The sequence below is a fragment of the Pleurodeles waltl genome, chromosome 6 (genome assembly GCF_031143425.1).
Source record: "Pleurodeles waltl isolate 20211129_DDA chromosome 6, aPleWal1.hap1.20221129, whole genome shotgun sequence".
Taxonomy (NCBI): domain Eukaryota; kingdom Metazoa; phylum Chordata; class Amphibia; order Caudata; family Salamandridae; genus Pleurodeles; species Pleurodeles waltl.
This window is the reverse complement of record NC_090445.1, coordinates 1,503,154,002-1,503,166,033: the sequence shown is the minus strand read 5'-3', so window position 1 is coordinate 1,503,166,033 and position 12,032 is coordinate 1,503,154,002. Positions and strand designations below refer to the sequence as shown.

The window sequence follows — 12,032 nt, the reverse complement described above, 5'->3', positions numbered from 1 at the left end:
TGTAATTAGCACTGAGAATGATTGCACCCCTGCTGACCCTGGGAAAATCTTTCTGCCATTTGGTGATCCTCCCTGCCATTATGGTGCGCATACTTGGTGTTATATTGTATGTCAATTGCATGAACTGCATGAGCTGAAAAGCCCTGAAATTACACGTGGCATCCCTGGCATTATGATGGACAGCCCTAACTTATTTTGCTATTTAAATAATTTTGCTATGCAAACACAACAGCGTTTTTGAAGGTGGTGTTTGTGGTCTCATAATGTTAATATTCATGCATTTGAAAATTGTCATGTGGGACGCTTCGCAGTTGGTGGGAGGTGTATGTTATTCACATCACAAGTGAGCTTTGTGTGTACAGATCTGTGCACACTCTTTGATCCAAGAAGGAGTGAATCAGAAAGTACATACTTGTTATGTTATGTGTATCCGCAAAGCGCTCTATTACCCACTAGAGCAGTGCTTTAAATGGAAAAATATAAGTGCAGGTACTCTGTAATAGAGTACCTGCTTGTTTCTGAGAACTGTCGGTACTCTCCAATTAAAAGTATTACGTTTTTCTTGAGATATGCCGGTACTCTCCCTCTCAAAATAAAAAAGTGCCGGTACTCTGTACCGGAGAGTACCGGCCCATTTAAAGCACTGCACTAGAGTACACTGGCACTTATTTCAAACTGGGAAGTAGATCCTACATGTGTTAGAGGAAAGCGGTGTGTTTTGAAAAGTACCGACCTTTATTGAAGTTAGACATGACAGATATTAATTATAATAGTGTGTACACTCAGTCTGCAGACGTCGCAGATTAACAGTATTTTAAAAAAGTATACTTCAATGGTAAACACATTTTTGGCTTCATTGCACAGTACATGCAGAACTGACAGAAAAATTGTGCATCCAGTAAATACCAGTACCACATGCTTGGTATTGAATTCGTGCACAACTAAATCACCATTCAGATTTTTGCTCATCAAAATTCGAAATAATGTGCTAGTAGTGTGTATTTCCCACCATTCTAAGGAGTGCAAGCCTGAAACGTGCGCTGTTTTACCTGGCACATATTGTGTTGCCAAGGACATGCAGAGTGGGCTATTTCCATACAAATTTTTATCTCCATTCTGGTGCAAATGGGAGTTTGTACCCAAGTTTGGATTTGCACAGGAACGTTGTGCTGTTCTTAGGAAATGATCATTAGGCGAACTTTAACAAATGTTTCTTGCCTGCGACAGGCATGTTATTTCTGTGCAGATTGATTCAGTGCTCACCAGTAACACGCAATTATCTTTAGGATTTACAAAAATTATCAATTTGAACTAGCAACAGAGCAGGTAGACTATAAGAAGGATATAGTATGAAAGAGCACGTATATCACCAGTAGTTGTAGTAGATGTATACATATTCAGTAATGTAAAACAATGTATACGTTTATTATAGGAGGTTGCTCTGTTCATCTCTTGATGTGTAGAGAGGAAATGTAGTTTCTGAAAAAAAGTGTTTTCTTGTATAGTACTAAAGTGTGTGCTTGGTAACATAATTTATTAGGGGTGGGCTGAATGTTTCATTTCACCCTCAGAATTGGCAGAATTTTAGTCATTTCGTGTTACTCTTAAACACAGAGTTCTGGCCAAATTCTGCCAATCCCCGTGTTCTGGAATTTTTCTACTGAGAGGCTCCAGAAATTGCGAGATGGCGACCGAGATTTGGCGTCCCCTAGCACGATATTCTAAAGCGGGTGGTTGCAGGTGGTCGCAGGTTGTCACAAGCGGTCCTAGGGCTATCGCTCGAGTAGATTTACTGCTGCTCAAGTAGACCTTTTACTGGAACGGCAGCAAAACCATCTCAAATGGATGTGCGCTCATGTGCAAAGCATGGTGCAGTTTGCGCTTATTTTTTCTCACTGCTCGCACTACGAATGCTAAATTGCAGCGGTAGCAGTGCAAGCAGTATATTTTCGGCCCATTGGCGGAGCTCTGGGGACTCTTGCAGAGTTTTTTTTACAGTGGTGGGAAATTACTTGACTTTCGCCAAGCACTATAATTTATACACATTTAAGAGGAGAGTCATGATGGAAAAATGGAGTCAATTGCAACATCACCAAAATTTTTAACAATTGTAAGGAATCCAAAGATGCATTGGAAACAATGGAGAGTTATGTGTAATGAGTATTTAATGTCATTATTACTAAATCTATTACTAACTGAACTGTTAGGCTTGTATGAAACATTACTCAAAATAGAGGAGATTCTGAAGGGAAAAAATGTGGGCATACTCAAGTTAGCCGCATCAATAATGGATGGGTCACACTGGTGTTGGAAAGATACCGATTCTATTAAAGGATACAGGGAAAGGAGTAAAGCATGCGTGATTAATTTGGATCACCGTGGCCAATTTACAAAGCTATGTGTGAGAAGCTGATGTAGTACTTTTGTAGTATGTGAGATAATACCACAGGAGTACTTCTTAATATACTCCTAAATGTCTTTGAGAATTGACTGTGAATGACAAAAAAACATACGAAAAATGCTTTTTGTGTGTGCCAAAAGGGTTTTCATAAAAAAATTATGAAAGCCACCAAAACGAAAACTTTAGTTTAAGGTTAGTGTAAATATTATGGGTCCATTTTAAAAAGGCAGTGTGAGCAGGTGAAGTACAACATGAGCACTATTTCACATACTCATAAATGCCTTTTTGAATGGGCTCCCTTGATGGACAACTTGTAAGTGATGCATATAAACTAATGAGATTCTGAGGGAATCAATTAATGTTGAAGATGAGTAACAAATTATGCAAAAAAGATTGAGGATTCGTAGCAATTGGTGAACTGAAACCACAACTGAACGTGTAAGAGAAGTAAGGGGGAAAGAAACTCAATTGATGGCAGAGAAGGAGCATGAGTTGGTGCATCAGCAGGCAACTTAGTAATTAAGGATAGGAATGCCAATATGAAAATGACTTGAAGGAGAGACTAAGATGGGAAGGTACGAAAGGGAAACCACATGTTGCTACAAGTCAGTAGTTCCCAACCTCTGGTCCGAGGTCCCCGGGGGGTCCACGAAGCCTCCTCAAGGGGTCCGCGACTGCTTAGAAGATTAAATACTATTAACAGATTAGGTAACCAGCTTTCAGTAATGATTCAGTGAGGGTCCCTGAGCTCCAGTAATGATAAACTGGGGGTCAGCAGAAGTCAAAAGGATGGAAGCCACTGGTATAAGTTATCCAGCATTGGAACCTAGGTGTAGGATTGGTAATGATTTGGGACAGTGCAAAATTTTTACAAAAATTAGGCTAGAGCTCATAGTACATAAAGTGTGCAATGTCCCCATAATCAAAAGAGACAAGGTATGAGAAGAATTAAAGAAGGTATGTTCTTATCTTACAGTAGTACTCATGGACCATTTGTGATTTTGGAAAAGCAGACAAACTCTATACAAGTGTGTTAACCTTAGACAAATAAATGAAAAACTCCGAGCATAATGCCATCCGGTACTAAATATAGCAAAGGTGTTCCAAAAAAGAATGTTGCCAATACGTCTCTTCTCAGATTTCTTTAAGGCATAAAATCAAATGGCATTACTCACAATTCTAAGATGTTTATACACTTCTGAAGGTGCACACCCATGTCTTATAAATTGGTTTTAGAATGGGCTGCTGCCCCAGGACCTTCTCATGCATTTTGAAAGATGCAAACACAATATACAAGTTGATTGCCCAAGAAAATGGAACTTCAAGTGCAGAGATTTCACAATAAAAAAAAAAAAAAGTATGTTTAATGTTGAATAAGCACCTATTTGTAACACATTGATTGCAAGGATGGTGTGTACCTCAAGGATGATTTAGTCGATGAAATGAAGTAAATTAAAGCCCAGAGAGCAAAGAAGAGCTGTGTTCCATTTCAAATCTTAGTGAACACTACAGGAAATGTGTACAGAATATAGAAAAAAATATGTATCTTGTGAAGCATCATCTTTGAAAGTGTGCAGAATTAGAGTGAACTGGGAGCTGTGAGTGAAAATAAAACATTGTCATTTGCTTTACATAAATTGTGTACCTGGATGACCATTTTTCTTTTTCTAAATATGTCTGCAATAGTCTCATGTGAATAACTCAATTGGCATGAGACAGGCCCTAGCTGCGACAAAGTCACAATTGATGTATTTCATAAATATATGTCATGCAGCCAATGCTGTGTTTAAGTCCATAATTACAAAGGCATTTTGGGTTCCAGAGTTCGTTAAATTAGTGGAAACACTAAATGGTGTTGCAGTGAACTTTAGAACTGGGCATGGTATCACACATATCCCACCTAGGACAAGAGCCCAGGATATGGACACACTACTCTGCAGGTGAACACCAACTCCACCCACTGCCTGGCCTGAGGGTTAATGCCACCAGAAAGGAACCAAGGGCTGTATAATGGAGAGCAAGCAATTGCACCTTAAATCAATTTATAATGAAGTGACCTTTTGTGGCACCTATGTTTGTACAAACATAACAGATGATGGACGGAATGCAAGCAAATCAAACATTCACCCCCAATCACAGATCTGGGCTTAATCCATCAGTATTTTTGCTTGCCATGCCATTCCGGTTTGGACCCAACGATATGCAAATCAGTCTTGACCCTGTTCCCCATGGGAACAGTCCAGCCCGAACTGCCAGGCCAGGTTCTCCCTGGACCAGAAACAAGCATCCTGGGACCGGTTTCAGAGTATCAGCCAGGCTAGCTTGAATCTGGTGGCATAGCAAGCACGGACCCACGTCTGGGCAAACCCTTCCCACTGAAATGTGACTGGCTTTGTCACAGCTCTTTTGTCCAGCTCTTTTGTCCCCTTAGGGACATGGTCTATTGGCAATGCTTTTCATTCTCTAATGAGCCGGCACATTTTTTCGGGTTGTAGCTTTATAAACAATCAAATATAATAATAGTAATAATAATAAAAATAATAACACTACCAATAGTATTAGTATTATTACTAGTAGTACTAAGGTTACTCCTCCTCTGCTGATGATGATAATAATAATAATGATAATAATAATAATAATGATAATAACAATAATAATAGTAGTATTAGTAGTAATAGTAGTAACAGTAGAATGAAAGGTAATGTGCACTTGCAGTCTTTGCAGCACACTGTGCACACTCCATGACACAATCAATCAGATCTCAATGTAAAGGCTTCACCTCATTTTGCGAAGAGTCTGGAGCTACCATGTGGGAATCGAACTCAATCTAGCAACCATTTACCTAATTGAAAATCAACAATTTAAATTGGCTGTGTGGAGAGTCTGTTTGACTTCAGGCTCTCTAAAGGTTTTGCTGTAAATCTGCAATTGTTTGATGTTTCTAACTTTGGCACAAAACTCTCTTCAGTTTAGACTTGGCACTTCAGCTTGTTCCACACAGAGGTAGATTTGCGAAAGGTTTTAAGATCTGTTCCACTTTTGACGTTAATAAGATATTTTTATGCCACATAACTGTACAGACTGTGCATCAAACAAGTCATTTTATTTTAAACTGGAAAACCTTTCAATAATTTATGGCTGTCAAGTTTTAAAGCCTTAAAGGTTTGATTTGAAATGTTAATAAACTTATGATAGACAACGTCCATATTAGATGTGTATTGATTCACATTCTTCCTTTACCTTTTTACGTGATTTATCATATTGAGGACTATTTGTGGCAATGCCACCCACTTTATATACTGTCATTTAATGAGATAACATTAGATTTGTCAAAAGCTATGCCTATAAACTATGAACATAGAAATTAAGAAACACATTGTCGCGCAAAATTTATCACAGGTAAAACAGAAAAGATGTTAGTTAGATGGATACAGTGAGTATCTTTGAATTGGGTGTTAGTAACACCTATTTTTAAACAGCACCTACACTATTAATGCTTAATATTCTGGGATCACTCAAGCACTTTGTTTTTTTCTCTGCACTGGCTTGGACGTAACGGAAACAAACATCAATATCATTGGTAGTGAGAGACAGGGTGGTCTACTCTGGAACTTTAAATTTGAGTGAAAGGTTTTTTCTCAAGGAGAATATATGCCCGCCAGCCTTTATATGGCGTGCGGGAAGCTGGTTTATAATTGCAGGGCACAAGAAAATGGTGGCAGACTGGTCGTGGCTGAAAGCATAAGGCAGCAGGGCACTTGCTTATTGGACGTCCATGGAAATCATCGAAATGGGCCCCTTGCCTATAGGCATCAGAAAGAAAATACCAAATTAGTGTAAATTATCATTTTTCCACCATTGAGTGGTCTCTCTTTCAGCCATCTGATCTGACTTTTTCTCAATTATTGTGTTGCCTTGAAGCACTCTGTGCTTTAACGTTTATTGTCTTTCACAATTCTTTCATTTATTGATTTTGTTTTATGGTACAATTTTCCTTGACACCCCTAGCTCTTAGTGAGTTTGCCCAATTCAGACTCTAGAAAACCACAATACTTGAAGCCATGATGTCATTCACAACCACAAGTAATACCTCAATGTGTTGTCCTTGGCCTGGAAATGTATGATCAACCAGATAGTCTTTACAGTAATTTGCATCACCCATCCAGGCCTCCAGGGAAGACTTCAGCTTTTTTATGAAAATAAGCTATTTTGTCATTCATTGATTTCTTTCTTAAAGTGACCAGAGCTTATAACGTTTGCTGTGGGGGTAGAGCTTTCTCTACTGTATCACCCCGCCCCCCCCCCCCCCGAGCTGTGGCCTCTGTTTTCTTTTCGTCTTTCAGTTGTTCAAGTTATAACCTCAACAACACACCTAAAAATATAGGTTGTCCCAAATTAGACCCTCTGTGTGTGCTGTGTGTAAAGAAATGGCTCCCTGTTGCAGTTACCCCCCACTTTTTGCCTGATACTGATGCTGACTTGACTGAGAAGAGTGCTGGGACCCTGCTAACCAGGCCCCAGCACCAGTGTTCCTTCACCTAAAATGTACCATTGTATCCACAATTGGCACACCCTGGCATTCAGATAAGTCCCTTGTAACTGGTACTTCTAGTACCAAGGGCCCTGATGCCAAGGAAGGTCTCTAAGGACTGCAGCATGTCTTATGCCACCCTAGAGACCCCTCACTCAGCACAGACACACTGCTTACAAGCCTGTGTGTGCTAGTGAGAACAAAATGAGTAAGTCGACATGGCACTCCCCTCAGGGTGCCATGCCAGCCTCTCACTGCCTATGCAGTATAGGTAAGACACCCCTCTAGCAGGCCTTACAGCCCTAAGGCAGGGTGCACTATACCATAGGTGAGGGTACCAGTGCATGAGCATGGTACCCCTACAGTGTCTAAACAAAACCTTAGACATTGTAAGTGCAGGGTAGCCATAAGAGTATATGGTCTGGGAGTCTGTCAAACACGAACTCCACAGCACCATAATGGCTACACTGAAAACTGGGAAGTTTGGTATCAAACTTCTCAGCACAATAAATGCACACTGATGCCAGTGTACATTTTATTGCAAAACACACCCCAGAGGGCACCTTAGAGGTGCCCCCTGAAACTTAACCGACTGTCTGTGTAGGCTGACTAGTTCCAGCAGCCTGCCACACCAGAGACATGTTGCTGGCCCCATGGGGAGAGTGCCTTTGTCACTCTGAGGCCAGTGACAAAGCCTGCACTGGGTGGAGATGCTAACACCTCCCCCAGGCAGGAGCTGTGACACCTGGCGGTGAGCCTCAAAGGCTCACCCCTTTGTCACAGCCCAGCAGGGCACTCCAGCTTAGTGGAGTTGCCCGCCCCCTCCGGCCACGGCCCCCACTTTTGGCGGCAAGGCTGGAGGGAACAAAGAAAGCTACAAGGAGGAGTCACTGGCCAGTCAGGACAGCCCCTAAGGTGTCCTGAGCTGAGGTGACTCTGACTTTTAGAAATCCTCCATCTTGCAGATGGAGGATTCCCCCAATAGGGTTAGGATTGTGACCCCCTCCCCTTGGGAGGAGGCACAAAGAGGGTGTACCCACCCTCAGGGCTAGTAGCCATTGGCTACTAACCCCCCAGACCTAAACACGCCCTTAAATTTAGTATTTAAGGGCTACCCTGAACCCTAGAAAATCAGATTCCTGCGACTACAAGAAGAAGGACTGCCTAGCTGAAAACCCCTGCAGAGGAAGACCAGAAGACGACAACTGCCTTGGCTCCAGAAACTCACCGGCCTGTCTCCTGCCTTCCAAAGATCCTGCTCCAGCGACGCCTTCCAAAGGGACCAGCGACCTCGACATCCTCTGAGGACTGCCCCTGCTTCGAAAAGACAAGAAACTCCCGAGGACAGCGGACCTGCTCCAAGAAAAGCTGCAACTTTGTTTCCAGCAGCTTTAAAGAACCCTGCAAGCTCCCCGCAAGAAGCGTGAGACTTGCAACACTGCACCCGGCGACCCCGACTCGGCTGGTGGCGATCCAACACCTCAGGAGGGACCCCAGGACTACTCTGATACTGTGAGTACCAAAACCTGTCCCCCCTGAGCCCCCACAGCGCCGCCTGCAGAGGGAATCCCGAGGCTTCCCCTGACCGCGACTCTTTGAACCTAAAGTCCCGACGCCTGGGAGAGACCCTGCACCCGCAGCCCCCAGGACCTGAAGGACCGGACTTTCACTGGAGAAGTGACCCCCAGGAGTCCCTCTCCCTTGCCCAAGTGGAGGTTTCCCCGAGGAATCCCCCCCTTGCCTGCCTGCAGCGCTGAAGAGATCCCGAGATCTCTCATAGACTAACATTGCGAACCCGACGCCTGTTCCTACACTGCACCCGGCCGCCCCCGCGCTGCTGAGGGTGAAATTTCTGTGTGGACTTGTGTCCCCCCCGGTGCCCTACAAAACCCCCCTGGTCTGCCCTCCGAAAACGCGGGTACTTACCTGCAAGCAGACCGGAACCGGGGCACCCCCTTCTCTCCATTCTAGCCTATGTGTTTTGGGCACCACTTTGAACTCTGCACCTGACCGGCCCTGAACTGCTGGTGTGGTGACTTTGGGGTTGCTCTGAACCCCCAACGGTGGGCTACCTTGGACCAAGAACTAAGCCCTGTAAGTGTCTTACTTACCTGGTTAACCTAACAAATACTTACCTCCCCTAGGAACTGTGAAAATTGCACTGTGTCCACTTTTAAAACAGCTATTTGCGAATAACTTGAAAAGTATACATGCAATTTTGATGATTTGAAGTTCCTAAAGTACTTACCTGCAATACCTTTCGAATGAGATATTACATGTAGAATTTGAACCTGTGGTTCCTAAAATAAACTAAGAAAAGATATTTTTCTATATAAAAACCTATTGGCTGGATTTGTCTCTGAGTGTGTGTACCTCATTTATTGTCTATGTGTATGTACAACAAATGCTTAACACTACTCCTTGGATAAGCCTACTGCTCGACCACACTACCACAAAATAGAGCATTAGTATTATCTATTTTTACCACTATTTTACCTCTAAGGGGAACCCTTGGACTCTGTGCATGCTATTCCTTACTTTGAAATAGCACATACAGAGCCAACTTCCTACATTGGTGGCAGCGGTGGGATACAAGACTTTGCATTTGCTGGACTACTCAGCCAATACCTGATCACACGACAAATTCCAAAATTGTCATTAGAAATTGATTTTTGCAATTTGAAATTTTTCTAAATTCTTAAAAGTCCTGCTAGGGCCTTGTGTGTTAAGTCCCTGTTTAGCATTGTCTTTTAGAGTTTAAAAGTTTGTTAAAAGTTTGAAATTAGATTCTAGAAACAGTTTTAGATTCTTTAAAAAGTCTTCCAACTTTTAGCAAAATAATGTCTGATACAGAGATGAATGTGGTGGAACTCGACACCACACCTTACCTCCATCTTAAGATGAGGGAGCTAAGGTCTCTCTGTAATATCAAAAAAATAACCATTGGCTCCAGACCTACCAAAATTCAGCTCCAGGAGCTGTTGGCAGAGTTTGAAAAAGCCAACCCCTCTGAGGATGACTTCACAGAGGAAGAAATTAGTGACTTGGAGGGCAATTCCCCCCTTCCAGTCCTAAATAGGGAGACCAGGGCCTCTCAAGCCCTGTCTCCAAAAATGATAGTCAGAAATGTTGCTTCCCTCACAGGAGGGTCCAGCATTTCTGAAATCACTGAGGATGCTCTCAGTGAAGATGACCCCCTGTTAGCCAGGATGGTCAAAAGATTGGCTTTGGAAAAGCAGCTCCTAGCCATAGAAAGGGAAAGAAAAGAGATGGGCCTAGGTCCCATCAATGGTGGCAGCAACTTAAATAGGGTCAGAGATTCTCCTGACATCCTAAAAATCCCCAAAGGGATTGTAACAAAATATGAAGATGGTGATGACATCACCAAATGGTTCACAGCTTTTGAGAGGGCTTGTGTAACCAGAAAAGTGAACAGATCTCACTGGGGTGCTCTCCTTTGGGAAATGTTCACTGGAAAGTGTAGGGATAGACTCCTCACACTCTCTGGAAAAGATGCAGAATCTTATGACCTCATGAAGGGTACCCTGATTGAGGGCTTTGGATTCTCCACTGAGGAGTATAGAATTAGATTCAGGGGGGCTCAAAAATCCTCGAGCCAGACCTGGGTTGATTTTGTAGACTACTCAGTAAAAACACTAGATGGTTGGTTAACTGGAAATGAAGTGTGTGACTATGTTGGGCTTTATAATTTGTTTATGAAAGAACACATTTTAAGTAACTGCTTCAATGAAAAGTTGCATCAGTATCTGGTAGACCTAGGTCCAATTTCTCCCCAAGAATTGGGAAAGAAGGCAGACCACTGGGTCAAGACTAGGGTAACCAAAACTTCCACTGGGGGTGACCAAAAGAAAGGGGTTACAAAAACTCCCCAGGAGAAAGTGGGTGACACTAGAAACAAAGAAAAAGAGTCCTCTGTAGGCCCCCAAAAACAAGAACAGGTGGGTGGGCCCCAAGACACAACCCAAAACAAAGGTGGGTACCAGGGTAAGAACTGGGATGCCACTAAGGCCTGGTGCCACAACTGTAAACAGTCTGGGCACCACACCAAGGACACTTCTTGTCCCAAAAACAAACCCCAGAACAAAATTCCTGGGGTAACCAGTGTAGCCATGGGAGATGACTCCTCAGATGAGGAGGTCTTCCTAGCCTTCAACTGGAAACAGGGCCCAACAGGTGAGTTGGAGATTCCAGAGGGAAGTAGACACTTCCACCACCTACTGGTGAATGGAATCCCAACCACTGCCCTGAGAGACACTTGTGCCAGTCACACTATTGTGCATGACAGGCTGGTGCTCTCAAACCAGTACATCCCAGGTGAGACGGCCAGGGTAAGAGTTAGCCTAGACAGGGTCACTAAGAGGCCTGTGGCTTTAGTGCCCATAGAAGTGGGTGGCACTCTTAGCTGGAGAAGGGTAGTAGTCAGTACAGACCTCCCCCTTGATTGTCTCCTTGGAAATGACTACCCAGAAGTTAGTCAGAGCCCAAGAGAGGAACTGGTCCAGTGCCAGTCCTCTCCCAAGGATTCTGGAAGTCCTGCCTCTGCAGTAAATGCAAGCAGGCCCCAGAAGAAGAAGAAAAGAAAACAGAGTAGGAAGGGTGGACAACCTTTAGCCAAGGTTACAGCAAGCCAAGGAGATTCTGCTCCAGTAGGGGAGAACTCCAAAAATGGCCCTGATAAAGTCCAACCTGACCCACAAGAAGTCCTGGCTAGTCAGGCAACTGTTAAACCTGAGTGGGTGGCTCCTCAGCTAACAGAAGAAAGAGTGGAAGAAGGGTGTTTACTACAAGATGTGGTAACCCCCCACTCTAATACAGCAGACAGGCAACCTGAACCCAAAGAGGCCTGTAACTTAGCCCCTTCCCTTTTAGGTGAAGAGCTAAAGGTGTGGTTCTGGGCACTGACAGCTGTCAGTGGCCTCTGCTGGGTGTTAGCCTTTATGGCTGCACTATCCTTAGCATGGTGGTCTGACCCCATGCCAAATAGCAAGTTAGGCCCCCTGACCCTATTGGTCATGGTGGGGTTACTCCAGCTCTGGGTAACCTCTCTGGGTAAGCTAGGGGTAACCCTGGCCAAGATAA

At 43.5% G+C, this 12,032-nt stretch overlaps 1 protein-coding gene across 1 annotated transcript in view; it reads left to right on the top strand.

Annotated features, from left to right (window-relative positions):
• PLCH2 (phospholipase C eta 2) overlaps positions 1-12,032 on the top strand; it is a 1,343,524-nt gene that overhangs the window by 847,740 nt on the left and 483,752 nt on the right. The window lies entirely within an intron of this gene.